The following is a 22,019-nucleotide window of genomic DNA, read 5'->3' as shown; positions in this document are numbered from 1 at the left end:
AAAATCTTGTCACCCTATCTCTAGGCGCGCAATCAAATCCGCTTAATTATGACAAATTTACTCTTAGACAGAGTCTATTCCTCCTCTAAATAAGAGCTTAACTTGAATCAATATCCTGGAATATCAAAACAAGAATTAAGAACATATAATTAAGAACAAGTCAAATATTTATCATACAATTCAGATAATAATAACAAGATCCGTCTTAGGTTTCATTCCCGTTAGGTATTTTGGGGTTTTAATTCATACTAATGAAAGAAAACATCTCAAAAGAATAAAAATAACAAAATATAAGAAAACCCAAAACTCTGGAGGGAATTTGAAGGGAGATCTTCAGGCTTGATGGTGAATTTGGCTTCTGAGATGGATCGATCGGCTTTTCTTGAGCAATTCCTTGCTTCCTCTTGCGTCCCCCTTTTCCTCCTCTTTTAGGGTGTATTTATAGGCTTTGGAATGCCTAAGGGCCCTCAAAAGTGGCCTTTTCTAAATAGGACTCTGATTGTGCTCGATAGGGACACAACCGTGTACGATTACTTCAGGCCGTGGTCAAGCCTGTTAAATAGGCACGGGCGTGTGGTCTACTCGTGTGAGTCGTGCTTCGATTCTGGAAAATTGACACGGCTGTGTGGTCTGCCTATATGAGGAAGTCCTGGCCGTGTTGATTTGTTCATTTCACTCTTTTATGCTCACCTAAGTATAAAACATGAAATTAAGGCATTAGGAGCATCTAATTAACCAAATCTAAGGAAAAATCATCCATAAAATGTGTTAAGCATGGGATAGAAATATGTATAAATTACGGTTTATCAATTACCCCCACACTTAAAGTATTTTCTTGTCCTCAAGCAAAATCTTCAACTAATTATCAAAATAAATTCCTCTCAACTTCTAATTTCTATCGATAATCCTCAAAATATTCAATAGGTAATCATACATTGAAAATTCAACTGAAAGAACATCAAAGTTTCAAACATTCCAAGTTGAGCATTTAATTCTGAAAACATAGGTGTCTCCCCTCATCTAAGTAATTACCTTTGATTCAAAATATCACATAGTTTCACATCCTCACTAAAGATTCACTCAAATTACTCGAGGTGTAGAAGTACAATAAATGAAGCACTCAACAGTCAATAATGAAAAGTCATTACCATAGGCTTGCATGAAAATCAAATCTCCACCACTATAAATTGAGATGGAAAATCAATCAAAAGGTCTTTAGAGGGCTGTAACGTGGCTTTGGTTAGATGGTGTGGTTAGAAGCTGAAAGAAAGGGTTAGAACCAAGATTGAATTGAAAAATTGCCTAACTAGAAAAACGACTAGTCATCAATTGCGTACAATAGAGCTTTTTCTCAAAATATGGAATTTAACTTCTTTAGCTTAGAAGATCACTACTATTAATATGTATACATGTATTTTTTATTTTTTTTAGGAACAAGTCAAATTACAAAATAGAAGAAAACATAGCTAAGCAACTATTCCAACTCAGATCTCGACAAAAATAGGGATCAAATTAATTTAGGGGATTTCAACAATAATGATTTATGGGTTAATATTAAGGGTAAATCAATGAATGGGTTGTTAGGCTTAAGGAGGTTCACTAAGGGTTAATTGTTAAGGTAGGCTTTTAGGGAGTGAGTGGGTTAAACCTAAGTGCCTTTATCATTTTGACATATCAAATCAAATGGTGTGATCTTGACATGCATAATCAAGCAAGTTCTAGAATAACAATTCAATACTGAAGCACTCATAATCAAAGCGAGCATGAAAGAAATAATAGATGCTCTAAAGGCTCAAGATCTCACAAAAATTATGGCTTTTTAATGTTTAAACTTGTGAATGCCAACTCAAAATAATACCTAAACTTGGGGAAACAACCTAAAAGTTTTTAATTCTTCAAAAATCAACTTATCATGCTTAATTCCCTAATGTCTTAAAGTTTAAACAATCAATGCATAAATGCCTATGTTTTAATTCAAGATATATCAATAAACATTATAGACTAATTGGAATTCATTCTAATAATGATATGAGAAGATCGCATAAGAATAAAACAAAATTCAGGGATTTTTCTAATATAAACTCCCCACACTTAAGATGTACATTGCCCTCAATTAACAAAGGTAGATTTATTGAAAAAGATATATTTATAATCATAAGATAGTGAGAGAAGTGAAACTTCCTGGATGATGAATGAATTCCTTGAACTGGAGTTTTGGATAATAATCGACGTGAGAGTGGAGGAGGATACTCCGGTGGTGTTAGAGGTTTATTAGTCCATCAGTCCTGTGCCAAAAGAATATTATATCTGGTGGTAGCTATGGTCATGGTCGAGCAGGACATGGCAGTCGTGGAGAACCTTTCCCGGTGGAGTTTTTAGTTCCTATGTGATGATGAGCTTGAGGAGCTCTTTATAACTATGACAAAATCAGGAACTTTTTAGGAAGTATAAGGAAGCATAATTACTCGTAATGGAATAACCAAAGTTGATAATTGTAAAATAAAATTATAAAATCTAATAGAAATAAACTTAAAGAAAAATAAAAAGTGGTCTTAAAATAGAATAAAAATAAAAACATAAAATAATAAATAACAGTTTTTAAACATCTTCATCTCTAGGTGGTTCGCGAGGTGGGGGTGGCGATAAGATGTGGAAGTGCTGACAAATTTGCTGTAAAGCAGCATCAATGTTATCGAAGAACTGAAAACACTGTTGCTCGAATCGGGTAAGGTGCTCAAAGATGTCAGCGTATGAAGCCGCCGCATGAACTGGATGAGAGGGTGGTGGTGTCTGAGACTGTAGGTCCTCATGACGTGGAAGGACATCATCAGTAATGTCCTCAGGGTCTCCCTCCTCGGTTGATTGGGTGAGGCTATATTGAGCAGGGTGGGTTCCTCGGTGCTTCTCGATCATTCTCATACTAAGCATGCTTGAGATGCCTTGTGGGGACATTTGGCAAATAAGAGTAAGGGAGGATGATTAGGCTGCTGTGTTGAGGAGCCTGAAGTGCCGTGCCAGTCGAGTCATGTAGGGGCCAATGGAGATGACCCCCTCTGATGCCACTCCATCTGGTGGCAAATGGCGAGGGAAATAAAGTAGGCGAGGTCGAGTACATGCCCGTTCACCATGCTCCATAGAAAGTAGGCGTCGTGAGTGTTGACGATGCTAGTGCTCTCTCGACATACTGTCAAAGTGCGTGCCAAGATGGCGTGTAGGTACGTTAAAGAGAGAGAAAGAGCTAATGCCTTGGAGCAGCTCGGGTCGTAGGTGGCTGAACCGGGGACCAAAGTGTACCAACATTTTGAGGGAGAGTAGTGGATGTGGCAACAGAGAGTGTCAAGGTCATTCTCATCCATGAACTCCTCTGTGTACAGGCCCAAATCTATATCGAGCTCGGGCACACTCAACTGGTGGACTAAACCGCTGAGACGGAAATGGACTGTTCCAGGATCATCAAAGTTGGTCATGACGTCTTGAACATGGAATGTCGAGCAAAGTTCAAGTGTGAGCTCAAGGCACGTCAGCTCAATAATCGCAAAGAAGATGTCCCATGGATCAGTTGTCAAGAGTGCTCGTACATCGTCAATCAATTGGACTTGTTCAAGTGCTATCCAGTCAATGCAGCGGCCCACACCTAAAGGTCAAGTCTGTAGGATTTGGAATAGTTTCTCCAGATTGCGGGTGGAAATTGGAGGTATGGGTGGCGAATTTCCACGGTAGGGCCCGAGGAAGACGCCCCTTTCTACTTTTTTGAAGTGGGAACGACAATTTTCTTGCCACGTGAGCTTGACATGGTATACCTGCAAGAAGAACAAAGAATATAACATAACTAACTAACTCAAGAAGTAATCATCAATATAGTTAAACTAACCAGTCCAACCAACAATACTCAGCAATTTAATCTAAATGATAGAAGTTTATATAGAAATTGACATAATAAAAGCGTGATTATTTTCAACATAAAATGACTGAACTAAACTCTTACAGGAACACACGAAAGGAATGAATGTATTAGAAAGAATTGACTAAAACGGCAAAGAATAAATGTATAAGCATGACTATAGTGAGAACTATGAATATAAATAAAAAATCTACCAAATAAAACCATAAGGATCATAAAATTAGTAAAAGGGTTGAAGAAAATAGAGAGAAAAGAGTAAACAAATGCTAAAAAGATGAGAATGGGTGTCGAAAATGGAGTTGGTACACAGGCGTGGCAGGGAGGCCGTGTGGACTTGCAGTGGCTAGGGTTATGGATTTTGGTTGAAGAAGATGATGAATAGTGAAGGGTATTTATAGATTTTGGGACATACGGCTAGGGGACACGCCCGTGCTCCCAAATTTTGCCCCTGTGATTCGCGAATTTTAATTTTTGGCACATCTGACATTTGGCTCACGCCCATGTTCCTTGGGCGTGTGGGTACACACTATCGTGTCGCACGGCTGTGACTGTCTTCATTCGCTTCTCTCACGCCCGTGTATGTAGGCCCATGCATGTGTTAATCTGATAGGTTCGACCATGGGTTCTAGACACGGGCGTGGCAAATGCCCGTGCTATTTTCTCAGGTTCAACCATGGTTCTATGACACGGGCGTGCCGCACGCCCTTGTTGTTTTGGAAGATTCACCCACGGTCTTAACGCATGACCGTGGCGACTTATCGCATCCCATGTTGGGGACATTTTCGCCCTGTTTTCACACGGCCTAAGGCACACCCGTGTGCCTGGCCGTGTGTGCTTTAGAAAGCCTGCGTTCTATGAGTCAGTTTGTATGCTAGATGTTAAAACTAAAATTTAAAGAAAATAATACTGTTAGTGCTCGTGTTGGCTTCCGATAAGCACTTATTTATAGTCTAAGCTCGACTTACCTTTCTGGTGAATGGTCATGGTGGTTCAAGGAGTTTATACTCCTCATTCTTGCTTTGAATCCCATCAAATAAGGTTTTAGATAGGTATTATTTACCTTAAAGGTGCCGAATTTGGAATGACTTACCTTGACTGTACCAAATGGAAAATGCTAAATACCGTAAGAGTAATTTCTTCATTTAGTTTGGCAGTGTTAATGTGAGGATCTGCGGCATCTAATGAAACTTTATCTCCAACCTTAAGTTGATTTGGTGAGGCATTAAGCTTGTTCTGGAGTAGTTTTGGTTTATCGTGTTTTCTCGATTTAAATTTCAACCATTCATCTAACTCCTCGATTCGTAACCTTTGTTCTTCATGGGTAGATTCTTTGTTTTGGATTGAACAAGGCTCATGTGTATCCTTCGAACATATTTCCTGCAAAATAGGTTGCACTGTATGATCAATCTTAGTAGAACAATTTGTACAATCACCTTCAATTTTTGATGTGTTGTTCAGGTTGCGAGCTTGAAGGTTGATTGTTTCGTCTCCTACACGAAGTGTTAGTTCACCTGTGCCAACGTCAATAATTGTTCTACCAGTTGCTAAAAAGGGCCTTCCCAAAATTAAAGGAACATTACTGTCCTCTTCTATGTTTAAAATAACAAAATCAACTGGGAATATAAATTTGTCAATTTTAACGAGTATGTCTTGAATGATACCCTTAGGAAATTAGATAGTTTTATCTACTAATTGAATGCTCATCCTAGTTTGTTTGGGTTTCCCTAGACCTAGTTGCTTAAACAATTTGTAAAGCATAACATTGATACTAGCCCCTAGATCAGCCAACGCATTATTAACATCTAAACTACCAATTAAACAAGGAATCGTAAAACTCCCTGGATCTTTTAGTTTGTTGGGTAGCTTATTCTGAAGAATGGCTGAGCAGACCACGTTCAGCTCCACATACGACCTTTCATCTAACTTTCATTTATTTGCAAGAAGGGCCTTTAAAAATTTGACTGCGTTCGGCATCTGCAAAAGTGCTTCAATAAACGGTAGGTTAATATGTAGTTTCTTTAAAAGTTTAAATAATTTACCAAATTGTTCGTCTAAGCGGTTTTTCCTTATCGCATTGGGGTATGGCACACGAGGTTTATATTCTGTACTTACCAATTTTTGTTCGTTTTGGCCTACCTTATTCATACCTTTTCTTACCACCAGATCTGGCCTTGGTTTCCCCACTAACCCTTCCTCATCATGAATGGAAATTGAGTTGAGTTGCTCCCTTGAGTTAGATTCAGTGTTGCTGGGCAGGCTACCTTGTGATCGTTTAGAAAATAACTTGGCGAGCTGTCCAATCTAAGTTTCAAGCCCTTGGATTGATGCTTGTTGATTTTTGAGTGCCGTCTCAGTATTCTAAAAATGAGTCAAGATGAATTTGGTTAGCATCTCCTCAAGGTTCGGCTTTTTCTCTTGCTGGTATGGTGGTTGCTGAAAGCCTGGGGGGTGGTGGTTTCTAATTTCCTTGGCCTCCCCATGAAAAATTTGGGTGATTCCTCCAACCTGCATTGTAAGTATTGCTATAAAGATTGTTTTGAGATCAAGGATTATTACCTATGTAATTTAACTACTCGTTCTCCATGTGGTGGCCATAAGGTGGGTATTCTGAACTGTTCGATCCACCTCCACTTGCTTCGTATTGCATTACTGGGTGAACCTGTGAAGAACTAAGAAAACCATCAATTTTCTTATTCAAGAGTTCTACCTGATTAGAGAGCATGGTGACCGAATCGACGTTATAAACACTAGCTGTTTTCGTTGGCTTTGTCCTCATAACTTGCCACGAATAGTTATTCAGTGACATCTCCTATATAAATTCATAGGCATCTTCATGTGTTTTATTATTGGTGGTTCTGCCAGCAGCTGCGTCAACCATTTGTCGAGTCGAAGGATTCAGGCCATTATGAAAAGTTTGAACCTGTAGCCAGAGTGGTAACCCATGGTGAGGGCATCTTCACAAAAGGTCCTTATATCTCTCCCAGCATCGTAGAATGTTTCTAAATCCATCTGCACAAAAGAAGAGATATCATTATGTAATTTAGCCATTTTAGCTGGAGAAAAGTATTTTAATAAGAACTTTTCGGTCATTTGTTCCCAAGTAGTGATTGACCCCTGTGGTAACGAATTTAACCACTGTTTAGCTTTGTTTCTCAATGAAAAAGGGAATAACCGAAGTTGAATAGCGTCATCAGAAATGCCATTAATTTTAAAAGTATCACATAGTTCTAAAAAGTTTGTTAAGTGAGCGTTCGGATCTTCGTCCTGCAAACCATCAAACTGGACAAATTATTGTATCATTTGAATTGTGTTAGGTTTCAGTTCAAAAGTTTTTGCAGCTATAGCAGGTCTAATTATGCTCGATTCAGTTCGTGTTAAAGAAGGTTTAGCATAATCATACATAGTGCGCGGGGCAGGATTTTGATTAACAGCAATCGCAGGAGGTAACGAATTTTCTTGGTTTTCAGTCATCTCTTCAGTGGTGGTTGAAGTATCTTCCTCTTGCTCTTCTGTGTAACGTAAGCTTCGCCTTATTTCTCTTCGGTTTCTGTGAACTGTGCAATCGATCTCACTACCAAATAGTAATGGTCCTGATGGGTTTCTCCTGGTCATAAACTAGAAAGGCCTGTCAAAAGAAAATAAATGAAGAGTTAGAAAAGAAAATAAAAATTTAAATTGCAATAAAAGTAAAATGGCTAAAATAATAAAAATCGAGTGTTCCTAATACCTTAGCTCCCCGGCAGCAGAGCCAAAAACTTGATGCATGATATTCGTGACAGGTTTTAAATATTTATAATAACTCATTATTGAATCTAACTATTATCACAATGAAGGTAAGTGTACCTATCGAATAGTAGTATAGCTTTAGCAAGATCGGATTATCGAACCCAAAGAAACTAAAAGTACTAGTATCAACTTTTTTTCTTATCTAGCCTAAAAAAATAAAAGGGTTTTGTTTATCTGACTAATTAATTAAACTAAGAAGTCACAAAAAGAAATTTAGGGAAAATACTCTTTCGAAAACTCGATTAATTAAGACAATACCTAAGGAAAAATTCACCTAGACTTCACTTGTTATTTGACTCTGAATCGGACGATTTATTCATTCAACTTGTTCCGTAGAGATCCCTAAGTTATATTATTATCTCTTTCGAGACTAAAAACGTCTAACCCTAGATTGAATAATTGAAATCTCTTTATAATTAATGCCCTAGGGTTACATTAACTCTATCTATGGACCCTCTTATTAGGTTTCACCCTAATCCGGCAAAATCTTGTCACCCATATCTATAGGCGCGCAATCAACTCCGCTTAATTATGACAAATTTACTCTTAGAAAGGGTCTATTCCTCCTCTGAATAAGAGCTTATCTTGAATTAATATCTCGGAATATCAAAACAAGAATTAAGAACACATAATTAAGAACAAGTCAAATATTTATCATACAATTCAGATAATAATAACAAGATCCATCTTAGGTTTCATTCCCCTTAGGTATTTAGGGGTTTTAGTTCATACTAATGAAAGAAAACATCTCAAAAGAATAAAAATAACAAAACATAAGAAAACCCAAAACTCCGGAGAGAATTTGAAGGGAGATCTTCAGTCTTGATAGTGAATCTGGCTTCTGAGATGGATCGACCGGCTTTCCTTGAGCAATTCCTTACTTCCTTCTCTACGTCCCTCCTTTTCCTCCTCCTTTAGGGTGTATTAGGCTTTGGAATGCCTAAGATCCCTCAAAAGTAGCCTTTTCTGAATAGGACTCTTCTTGGGCTCGACAGGGACATGCCCGTGTGACACACCCGTGTGCGATTACTTCAGGCCATCGTCAAGCTTGTTAAATAGGCACGGGCGTATGGTCTACCCGTGTGAGTTGTGCTTTGATTCTGCCAAATTGACAAGACCGTGTGGTCTGCCAGTGTGAGGATGTCCAGGCCGTGTTGATTTTATACTTTGGCCTATTTTCTCTGTTTTTGGCCCGTTTCTCGTTCCTTTCACTTTCCTATGCTCACTTAAGTATAAAACATGAAATTAAGGCATTAGAAGCATCTAATTCACCAAATCTAAGGAAAAATCATCCATAAGATGTGCTAAGCATGGGATAGAAATATGTATAAATTACGGTTTATCATAAATCTAAACTAAACAAAAGTAAATAGAGTCTCAGCTTGAATAAATTTAATTATTTACAAATTAAGTTTAATTTTAAAATCGCTCTCTAACAATACATCTTGGCCTCAAAGTGGAACATTCATGAAGTCCTTGAGACTTTAACCGTTCTCTTGTTATCTTTGGGTTGATAAAGGCCTTTTTCAACAAATGAACATATAGAACCTATCTTGACTTAGGCCATGTTGATATGTACACATTAAGCTAATTCTTATTGAAACCAAACAAACTCCATTTCACTAATTCTTAAGTCCTTAGTCCTACTAATTCTTAATAGCTTTTGTATTTTCTTAGAACTCAAACATTCCATCATCAAATGTCTTACTCTAAGTGGTATGGTTGTGATCTTCATTAGGATCTTCCCAATACGCTCCCTCATCCTTGTAAGAATACGAGGAATATGGGTCAGAAGTTGGGGGACCACCTTCCCATCATTGGTTATCGTTATCCACCAAACATGCATCGCTATACGAATCATATGAAGGATCATATCCTTGCCTCTCATAAGGGCTATAATCATCCCAGCTAGGTGTTGAAGCACCATCTACATCAGACACGAACAGTACTTCAAGCCACATGTACTTACCATTAAACATGGTAGTTAGTCAACAATCAACAAAACAAAACCAATAAAACCATAAAAAATTTGCCGTATCTATAGACTTAATTCTTGCTAATTATCTCCCTAACGAGCCTACAATAATTAAAAACAATCACCAAATCTTACACCGAATCCCCAACAATGGTGCTAACAATTTAACAGCGTGCACATAAAATAAATGATTATATAAAGCAAGTTTAAAGTGAAAATTTACTACAAGCATAGATCGATTGTAATAATTATAGTGTTACAATGGAACATCGAATGTAACACCCCAATCCCGTATCCGTCGTCGGAATAGGTACAGGGGCATTACCGGACTTGAAACTCATATCAGAACAGTAATTTTTTTTTTTGAACATTCCTTTAGATAAGTACTAAAGACAGTCAGGGATACAATTTAAACTTCTATAAGTACACATTCAAAAGATGCCATTTTCGCATGGCTTATATACATTAACCAAAATATTCTTCGGCCACTGGTCTATTCTATACATGCCATAAAATAATTCTAAACATAACAGTAACAAGCAGTGGATAGTGATAGTGTGACTAGTTGCTGACGATCCCCGAGCATGTAGCTTCGAAATGAGATCTATAAAACAGAGAAAACAAAGTAAACGGAGTAAGCATTACAATGCTTAGTAAGTTTTAAGCAGTGTCAACAGATAACAATCAAATTATAACATAGTTGTTCATATTTTTATTTCACTCTTCCTTCAGGCATACCATCCCTTTACCGAATATGCACATCTCATCATATACAATAGGCAGATAAACTTTCACATAAAAGTGAGCTCATGTGACATAGATATATTGTATAATTTCACATAACCTCTCACACTGATCCGATGTCACATAATCATAGGAATAGTCTCATAGATTGCTCTCGTATGCATCACATAACTACCTTATGATTTAGTTCAAATCAAGCTCACATATAAACTTGGAGTACATACCTGTTTAACCTTTCGCGTTGAATATATTTATAAGCAATTCTTATTACGAAGTCTTATAGCTTTAACCTCTACTCAGATTATCGGCGAGACCTTTAGCGCAGATGAAATCTCCACACGAAGTTATCGGGTCTTACCCGGACAAAATCTCCACACGTAGTCATCGGGTCTTACCCGGACATAATCTCCACACGTAATCATCGGGTCTTACCCGGACATAATCTCCACACGTAGTCATCGGGTCTTACCCGGAATATATTTCCAAGTTTCATGTACATTTAATCACATGTTACAACATTCACATCGACTGTCATATTTGTAATTCATTTGCCTCATCAAATATCTAATAATACACACCTTTCACATTTGGTCATTCGGCCACAATATACACACATCGCCTACATATTTCACACTAGCCATTCGGCTTTACCACATATACATATCTCATACATATTTCACACTAGTCACTCGGCTTTACCACATATACATATCTCATATATATATATTTCACATTGACCATTCGGCTTTACCACATATGCATATCTCATACATATTTCACATTAGCCATTCGGCTTTACCACATATACATATCTCATATATATATATATTTCACATTAACCATTCAGCTTTACCACATATACATATCTCATATATATATTTCACATTAGCCATTCGGCTTTACCACATATACATATCTCATACATATTTCACATTAGACATTCGGCTTTACCACATATACATATCTCATACATATTTCACATTAGCCATTCGGCTTTACCACATATACATATCTTATACATCAATTTCAGCAATAGCTTATAAGCAACTCAAATAGTTTCATCAATGTTTACAACAAATTCACATATTCACTACAAGCTGTTTTCCTGAGCAATAGTCACTAAATTATTTATAACTGGAGCTACAAAACTCAAAATCAATTGCCGTTAATTTTCCCTGAATATAGACTCATATATCTTCCATCCATAAAATTTTAAGAATTTTAGGTTTGGACAATCAATACCAGATTTTTCTTAAAGTTTCCCCTATTTCACTGTTTGACTAATCTGACCACTCTTCACTACAAATAAAATTGCTCATTGTACAGAATTCAAAATGTGTTCTATTTGATTTCATTTGAAACTAGACTCATTAAGGAGTCTAAGAATATAAATTTTATCTTATAACCATTTTTGTACAATTTATAATGATTTTCTAAAAACCGAACAGGGGATTTCGGAGTCATTCTGACACCGTCTCACTCAACTTTAAATATCTCTTCATAGGAAATTTCTTTGCTCACACGGTCTCTTTTATAAGAAACTAGACTAATTAAAATTTGATTACATATTTTATTCAGCCTATAATTCCACACCATCAATTTATGGTGATTTTCTAAAATCACGTTACTGCTGCTGTCCTAATCAAAATATTACAATTTGGTCTTAAATTTCCAAGTCCAAACACTTATGAACTCACCATTTGAGTTTAAAACATATCATGGCCACATCATATCTTATTAAATCAACTCATTATGTCCTATTATGATTGAATTTACTCAACGTTTAATCACTTAAAACTTACCTCGAAAGTGGTCGACGACTAGATATCCACGGCTATTCGTTTACTTTGTCTTTTCCCCTATCCGACTTTGATCCTCTTTGCTCTTAAGCTTAAGTAAAACAATAGATTTGCTTAAGTACTTAACTAATATTATTCACTTAACAATCACATTTGGCAATCACATATCATTTAATCTATATCTAAAACAATAGATTTCAATATGTATCATATTTAATAATTCATGCCTTGACTCGATCTCATGCTTATTTAATTTATATCTAATTCACATTCACAAGCAAAGAGCCACTTCATTTATCATGCTTCCTTATACATGAATTTAATCATATTGCCGAATATTAACCCAACATCACAAGCATAATCACCATGAAACTTGCCTTAATACACATTTTATCCCATTGCCGAATACATATATATATCATCAAACAAATATTTATTCACATAACAACAATTCATTCACATCTCTATAAATGGTCATAATCGGACATTATAAACAAATCAACTAGTTTAGCATTCAAATTCTTCTAACCATTCCTCAATCATTTACTCAATGAACAACAATCCAAGCACATCAAAGCATAGTCGAATGTATCATTCTTCTTAAATTCAAAAATAAATGCATGGGCTAACTTCAAAATCTATTTAACAACTCAACTTTATAAACACATATTCGGCTAGGAAGAAAGATTGATAATTTAACAACCTTAGCTTAACATATAATTTGTTGTAACACATCTTTAAGCATTCTTTTATTCCATCAACTCAAAACACATTCATCACTCACAATAACTAAGTTCATATTCGGCAATGGCCTCCAATATAGTGACCGATTCTTCTTAACTAGCACCTAGTGTACACACATGATCATTTGTTTGATTCAAACACCTATCCACCAAAAAATCATCCAAATTAACAAGAACAACAACCACATTCCTTGTTATCTACCATGATTGAAACCCATATTCATTCACCAAATATCAAAAATTTAACATGGGTCCAATAAGGAACTTAGAAATTTACTAGGATTTAACTAATATTTCAAAAATTAACCAAAACTTCTTACCTTAATATTGACCTTAGATGACCGAATGCTTCACTCCCTTCTTCCTCTTTTCATTTCGGCCAAGAAGAACCGATTTCTTCTCTTGTTTTCATCACACTTTCATTCTTTTCTTTCTTTTATTATCCTTAGTATTTCTTTTATTTATTTACTTTCTTTTACATAAAATAATGACCATTTCATGAAGATTCACTACATATTCTAATATATGCACCATCATGGCCGGCCACTATGTATAAAAAAGGAGTATTTGACATGCAAAACCATTGTTTTCACTACATGCTTTAATAGGTCCTTATAGATTAACCTATCACATTTCACAAGTGTCACACATAAGTCCTATTAACTAAATTCACAAGCAATTAACTAAATCGAAGCTTAAAACTTTCACACATTCATATTCACATATTTTAGACAATAATTATCATATTCAAATAATTTGGTGACTCAGTTTAGCGGTCCCGAAACTGCTTTCCGACTAGGGTCACTTTAGGGCTGTCACATCGAAGTATTCCAAGGATTGAATCCAAAAGAGTTCGCGATTTAAGGATTTCTATTCAAAAGTGCATGCAAGAAAGGAATTTAGCTAGCTTCTAATTATTTGCTAAAGAACGTCAAGCCATTATTGTAGTTAATTGAAACTAATTACTTATCTAAGACAGAAAAGGACTAATTTATATAGAATGCAAAATATAAAACTAATAAGTACGATCATAGGAAGTAGTTGGTTGATTTCAATGTTGTTATTTAACCCTCGAATTAGGAATCTATATCACTCACACTCCCAAATTAGCTCCATTTTACCTCTCGATCTCAACTTTACTTACTTAGAAAAATTAGTTTGGATCATCTCTTGATCTCATCTGCTAACTCGGGACTAAAGAATTGGTGCCCAATAATATCTCCTATTGGTTTCACATATCTTGATATTACCTTAGGGTTGTCAAGCCTAATTTTTTAGGTTTATTCGATTTAATCCAGTTTTGTGATTTAGTCCCTGAACTCAAAAACTAACTAAACAATATTTCCATGAACTGGCCACCTAGGGTTTAGTTACCCATTACCATATTAAAGATAGAAAACATGAAAGAAACAACTATGGAGCCAATAACATAAACTTGAACAAAAAGATGAAAGCTTTGATTTTTAACTTAATAAACTTAAATGAAAAGGAACTAACACAAAGACAAAGTAACAAGATCACTAAAGATTAGAGCTTTAACAGATGAAAAGAAAGAAAACTCAAATAGCATTAACTCAAAGATTAAAGAGTGATTACAACTAAGTTTAAAGTCTTTAACATGTAAATAAAACAAAGCTAAAGCAAAACTAACTTATCTAACAACTATGAAACTAAGTAAAACGAAAAAAAACATAAACTAAAACCCAAAAACTATAGAAAAGAAAATTACCCTACTCTTAAGCTAAAAAAGGAAATAAATGCTAAAGGTAAAGAGCTTTCTAACCTAAAATTACAACCTTCACTTTTCCTTAGCCAAGAGTAGCTTTTAATAGCTGATCGGTGCTTCGGGTGGACAAACCCTACCCCTGATGTCATTTTTTGTCCCTGCACAAGAGGGATATCACGATACCTAGGCAAGGATATTGCAATACCGTAATCAAAATACACAAGGGAAGTTGTCATGATGTTGGTATTGCGATACCCTATTGGGAATATCATGATACCCTTAGAGTTTTGTCCCAAATCTTCTGCATTTCGAGTCTTTCGATGGTATTGCGTTACCCTAGCTTCGATATTGTGATACCATTGCTTGTTGCTTGAATTCTGCTCCATTTGGGTCACTACATGTCTCTAAACACTTGAAAAAATGCTCGTTAAGTGAAAAACGAGGCCCAATTTGACACATCAATTTGTAGCTGGTCATGTTTCTAGGACTGCTTCCAAGGATGCCACTTGATAGAGAAGTGGAGTTTTTTTATTAAATTGGAATAGGGTAGCCCAAAAAATCCCGAAATCCCAATATTTTTTTTCGATTCTGATAAAAAAATGTGCTGGGTATTCTTGGTTAAGCAGGTAATAATAGGTTTTGGCTAAGGTTTAAGTTTGAACTTAGGAGAAAAGAAAATTATGCGTTAATTGATAAAAGGACCTTGTTGGCAAGTAGTTGGGTTTTTAAATAAAGATAGGGGAAAATGGCATCAAAAAGCCTTGTGGAGGAGTGGCTAAGTGACGCCACTTAGGGTGTAGGGACGTGGTGTTAGTGGCTAGCCAAGGATCCAAGGTTAGAATCCTAGCTTAGTATTTTTTAGGAATGTAACACCCCAAACTCGGCTCAGACGTTATGGCCGGATCTGGCATGTCACATTGAAGTGTTTTAGCGAAAACCTTGTTTTCTTTGAAAACCCTTCCTTGAAAAAAAATATGAAACATTAATAAACTTATTAAACTATCTTTTCAATCAAAAAAACCTGTTTATAACATATGATTTTATGAAAACCTATGAAAACCTGTCATTTTGAAATTTAGTTGCGGAAACGTAGTATATAAAAAAACTAAGATTTAGAAAATCCATGTTCAACTTCTCATAATTACAACGCATAAAATAATAATCCAAATAATAACTAAAAGGAAGCCTTATTACATTTCAGTCCAAAAAGTACTTAATAAAATAAAGAACTTATATGCTTTTAAAAGAGAAACAAGTCCAAGTTGTCTTGCTAGCTAGTCACCAAGAGTCCTTCCAAACATCGAACCTTCTATTGAGCATCACCAGAAAATAAAATAAAAGAGGGGTTGAGTTTTCACAAACTCAGTATGTACAACCCTGGACAAGTAACAAGCATTCAATATTCACCATACATCAAACATACAATGCAATGCAGTGCAATCCCATCCCAATAATACATCTGCTACATACCAACTTCGTCCCTCGATACACATCATGTAGGTATATAAATATCGACCCACCCAACCGATACACATCCATGGTAGCCCAGTTGCGAAACTACCTTTATTTATACATTAGGCTTAAAAGTCTCGGTGGATCCACGATTGTCAAGCAACCATGCAATCCTCATATACTTCCTCCGTTCTATATTTCCCAACCCATATGCAACCTAAGCAGAATATCATATGTATGCAGCAAATATGCATGTCATATCCATAAAACCTACATTCAACACATAGGGGTATTTTTGTCATTTTCGCCCTTAGGGGCATTTCGATAATTTTCCCTTTATTATGATTTTCACTTACCTTGACCCATAAACAAATAATATGCACCAGGTAGGATTCCAGAGAAGAGGAGGTGGGTCATTAAGATCGCTTAAGTACCAAGCTCTCCCTAGATCCAATCCTAGACATGCATATACCTGTTGCCACACCTTACCCCTATGACTTGTCCACGGTCTCAACAATTTAATTAAGTTTTATGTAGTCATCATATACTAAGCCCAAAACCTCTACATACCTGCATATGGCCCACTAGGCCCAATCTCTTTTATAAAGCCCATCTGGCCCAATTCACATTCATATGGCCCATCAGGCCCAATTCACATTCATAGGGCCCATTAGGCCCAATCTCATTTATATGGCCCATCCGGCCCAAATCACATTATATTCATGCTCACATACAAATTTTTTATCACATAGCATCACTTATCAAATTTTGCCTAATATGGGCCCAACAGCCCATCAGGTCCATCTAGTCCATTCTGACCCATTTGGCCTATTCACAACCCAAGTCAATAGAATCTCCCATGGGCCTCAAGCAACCTATCGGTCTCCCCCTTACTAGTGTTCGCGCACTCACGAGACTACCATAGCCAAACTTTCAGCTTTTTTGGCATTTTATCTTTTCGGTATTTCGGCTTTTGCCGATCTACTTGTGTGTGCAGTGTAAGTACACACTTGGTAAGCAAGCATGCTGTGATTCCATTAGTCACCAACCTACAAACGATATCACCCTTCAATTAATCATACGCTTAATACATATTTTACCCAAAAATTGAAACCTTACCTTAACCTTACCTTGAACACCAATCCCTAATAGTTTTTCCTTGATCACGTACTCCCTAGATCTGCATTAATCTTACTTATTAAAACCAAATACTAGGGGACTAGCATCCAACATATTTCACCCCCTTATCTCACTTAAGATCATTCGGCCAACCTTAGCCAATAAGAGAGAAATACTTACCAAAACCGTAAAACACCTAAGGAACAATTCGGCAGAGAGCTAAAATCCGAGATCCGATACTAATTCCCTACCAAAGTTGATTAAAAAGAGTGAGGGAAGGGAGTAATCGGTATTAACAACACTAGCAGAAAAAGAGATAAGGTACTTACCCTAAAAGAGTAATCGGCCTAAGAGAGATTCGACTTTTCAACTTTCAAACTACTATGGTGAATAAGGTTTATTTGGCAGAAAGTAAATAAGAAGGGTAGAAGAAAAAATCGGCTAACCTAAAGGGTAAATCAAAAGAGATCTGAGGAGAGAAAGAATTGTAAAAGAATAAGCTAGCACAGATGGAAAAGCCAATCGACACTAAAAAAAATGAAGAATTTTACATTAGCCTAAGATCCCAAACTCAGCACATATTTATAGCCTCTAGCCAAATTACCCGACCCTCAATTCCCAATTCAGCTCCATGACTTCTCCCTTTTCATCTCCTCATTTTTCTCCCTGATAACTCCCCTGTGACAGCCCAAAATTGACCCTAGTCGGGAAGTGGTTTCGGGACCACAAAACCGAGTCATAAAAATAATTGATTTCCATATTCTATGCTTATTATGTGTGTACATGAGTATGTGGAAGTTTCATTCTCCAATTTTGCCAATTGCATGAGAAATTATTAAATAGGGATTGATATGAGACATGGTGAAAATATGATAGGCTAATTTAAAATGGTCTATTAATGCATGTTGTGAAAATGATGGGTTTGCATGTCAAATTACCCAAAATTTGAGCTAGTGGTTGGCCATGCTATGGGTGGAAACATGTTGGGAACATGTTGGCCTAGTGAGGTATGTAGGAAAAAAATAAAATAAGGGGCATGGGCATAAAATAATGAAAAGGAGTATGATGAATACAAAAAAAAATGTGTGTAGTTGTTTCCCCCCCATTGCCGTGAGCTAAAGAAAAGAAAGGAGAAAATTTTTGTTCATCCTTTCTCATCTTCATTTAGCCGAAACTAGAAAGAAAAAAAACAAAGAAAAAAAAATGCTCATCCTTTGGTTCATCCTTGGCCAAAAATTTTAAGGAGGAAGGAAGAAGAAAGGTTGAAGAGGTTCGGCCATGCATGTAGCTAGGCTAAGGTATGTTTGATGATGTTCCATGAGATGCATGCATGTTTTAGTTGTTAGCTTGAGTTCTACCTAGCCCATGGTCTAAATCTTGCTATGTGATGGAAATGACACTCGGCCATGGATGCATCATTCTTGGTTGATGTTTGATGTTGTGGTGATGAGGCATGAGGATGAGTTAAGATTCGGCCTAGGTGGAGTTTGTGTTAATGCCATTGCATGCTAAATATGAAGCTTGTTAATGATGCATGTGATGGTGGCTTGATGATTCTTGAACCTCCTTTTTAGCATTTTTGAGTGAGCACATATGTGCATTGGTTGCTAAATGGAGAAGAATCGGCTAGCAAGTTGTGTGCTAAGGCCGAACATAACTTTTGCATGTTAATGAGCAATGCATGTGTTAAATTGATGGAAAGGGAGAGGATGCTTTAATAGTGTGTATATGTGTGTATTAGCCAAGTTTTGAACTTGAAACAAAAGGGTGTTTAGTCAATACAAGTGACCATACTTGTAGAATGTATTAAGTGTTGAAATCGGCCCCAAAATAGACATGCATATTCGGCCAAGGGGGAAAAATTAGCTAATGTTGAGTTTGATTCATGATTCCGTACATATGTGACTTTAATGTCTAATGTATAAATATGGGCTAAGTGCCTTGTGTTCCTCTTTTCGATGCTCAAATGATTAAATCAATTTATTTGTTTAATTAAGCTCAAGAGCAAAGGGGAACTAAATCCGATAAAGGGAAGGAAAAAGTGGTCGAATAGCTATCGGGATCGTTCGACAACACCCGAGGTAAGTTCTTGAGTAAAAGAGCTTAAATTATGATGTGATTAGATCATGTTTTAAGCAAATTAAAATCATGCTCTTTGTGTGGCTATTGAGCCGAATTTGCAAGAATGATAAATGTCTTGTGTTTGAGTTTTGCTAACGAAAATGAAATACGAATGGGCCATGATTTATTGTTAAATGTGCATGGTTATTTGAATGATGTCCGGGCTAAGTCCCGAAGGCTTTGTGCTAAGTGACCATACCCGGACTAAGATCCGAAGGCATTTGTGCGAGATACTAATTCCAGGCTAAGCCCGAAGGCATTTGTGCGAGATACTAATTCCGGGCTAAGCCCGAAGGCATTTGTGCGAGTTACTAAATCCGGGTTAAGTCCCGAAGGCATTTGTGCGAATTACTATAACCCGGCTATGTCCCGAAGGCATTTGAACGAGGAGCTATATCCGGTTAAATTCCGAAGGTACGTGATTTGGGAATGAATGAACTTGCTGTAAAATTCCAGTTAATACTCTCGAAACATCCCAACATTGAGGTATGTTTCGTATGTGCTTGAATTTAGTTGAGCCCTTACAAATAAGTGTTTGCTCAGTTGATAAACGAGCTACCGGCCTTTGGCTGAGTTGATCTTTTGTGTATGTACATAAGGGTTGGTAATGTGATGCAAGTATGATATCAAAAATTTGTGCATATGAAATTATCCGTTTAGCCATATGAATGCTGTACTTTTGTTGTGCTGGAATTCCTTGCTCAAAACTTACTAAGCATAAATTGCTTACTCCGTTTCATTGCTCCTCTGTTTTATAGATTTGGTTCTCCAGCTATCGGACTCGGGATCTTGAGGTCAAAGTCGCCCACACTATCAAAGCCCCCTTTTGGTACAATTTTGGTTGAACTTCGAAATGGCATGTATAGGACTACCCGTTTGTTGTGGGTCGTGGACCCTTTGGACTTGTATAAATTTTGGATAGCCATGCGAAAATGGCTTATATGTGTTTGAGTATATTGTTATAATCATTTGGTGTGGATATGCTTGACAAGGATTGGCCATGGGGATGGTTAATCACTTTCATAAATTGTGCTATTTATGCAAAAAGGGCTAGTTGAATCATGGAAACCATGAAATAGGTAAAGTCTACCTTAAAGGCAGATGCTGACAGCAGCAGTGAGGTAGATTTGGAAAATCACTAAAAATAGCAGGAATGGAATTAAATAGTGAATAAATTATGTAAACAAACCTTGATGAATCTACTTTCATAGGAAAGTAACGAAACAATGATACGGATAGTATGTTAAGAGATATTCAGGTTCTCGTGAGACAGGGCCAGAACGGTTTCTGGATTTCTTGTTCCGACTTTGGAAATTCATTACAAATTAACCAGAGATAATTAGGAGTCATACCATATATGGATAGATTCCTCTCTGAGTCTAGTTTCTATAGAAATAAACGGCATCAGTATTGGAGCCCTGTACAAGGAGATATCCAAGTCGTAATGCGCAAAGGTCAGGGTAGATGATCCCTGTAACATGGGAGACTTTGACTAATAAACTGTACTAATTGGCCCGACCAAAAATTATAGAAAAAAATATGTAGATGGGTATATGAGTCTAGTTTCAGGGAAAAATCACGAAACTGATTTTCGAGTTGTGAAACTCAAGATATGATTTTTAAAGCGACTAGTACGCAGATTGGCAATGTCTGAGAAATATTTTTATAAGTGGTTTAAAGTCTGTTAACACCTCGTGTTCGACTCCGGTGTCGGTCTCGGGTTCGGGGTGTTACATTTGATTGGTATCAGAGCTACGGTTTAGTCGATTCTAGGACTACCGTAATACGTTGGGTCTAGCTATACATGCCATTTTATGTGATTACTTGATAGTGTGGTGATTTCTGACAATTGTAAATGTGTTTATTTATAGTAATGGATCCTGATCCCGACCGAGAGGTAGCTGATGATCTTGAGAGTGTGGCGCCTGCTCCCGCACTAGGGACAGCGCCGGCGGACTCTCAACCTAATGCTAGTAACCCGAATGATGAAGCTAGACAAGCTTTCTATAGCGTGATGAATGATTGGTTCAACCAATACATTCGAATTAATACGGCTGTTCCACAACCTCCATTCCCGACTAATACCACCCCCGCACCTACAATACCTCCGGTAACTGACCAAATAAGGTCAAATAAGCCCCCAGTTGACAGAATCCGAAAACATGGGGCTACTGAATTTAAGGCTACGGATAGCGACGATGCCGAGCAAGCTGAATTTTGGTTGGACAACACTATCCGGGTACTCGATGAGCTATCTTGTACACCCGATGAATGCCTAAAGTGTACTATCTCCTTGCTACGTGATTCTGCCTACTATTGGTGGAGTACTCTGACTTCTGTTGTGCCCCGAGAGCAAGTAACTTGGGAGTTTTTCCAAACTGAGTTTCAGAAAAAGTATATCAGTCAGAGATTTGTTGATCAAAAACGGAAGGAATTTCTTGAGCTTAAGCAAGGTTCCATGTCGGTTACTGATTACGAGCGAAAATTTGTTAGACTTAGCAAATACGCTCGGGAATGTGTTTCGTCCGAGGCTATCATGTGTAAACGCTTCGAGGATGGGCTGAATGAAGATATAAAAATGTTCGTTGGCGTTCTTGAAATACGAGAGTTCGTAGTACTGGTCGAGCGAGCTTGTAAAGCCGAAGAGCTTAGA

General features: G+C 36.9%; 1 non-coding gene across 1 annotated transcript; it reads left to right on the top strand.

Moving 5' to 3' along the window:
- The first annotated feature begins 6,837 nt into the window (after positions 1–6,837).
- On the top strand, positions 6,838–6,942 carry LOC121206618 (small nucleolar RNA R71). The gene has a single exon (XR_005901683.1). It is a non-coding gene; the product is annotated as a small nucleolar RNA R71 (small nucleolar RNA).
- Positions 6,943–22,019: the final 15,077 nt, after the last annotated feature.

The sequence above is a fragment of the Gossypium hirsutum genome, chromosome A01 (genome assembly GCF_007990345.1).
Source record: "Gossypium hirsutum isolate 1008001.06 chromosome A01, Gossypium_hirsutum_v2.1, whole genome shotgun sequence".
NCBI lineage: Eukaryota > Viridiplantae > Streptophyta > Magnoliopsida > Malvales > Malvaceae > Gossypium > Gossypium hirsutum.
Note: the sequence above shows the minus strand (reverse complement) of the source record. Positions and strands in the feature narration are given on the sequence as shown.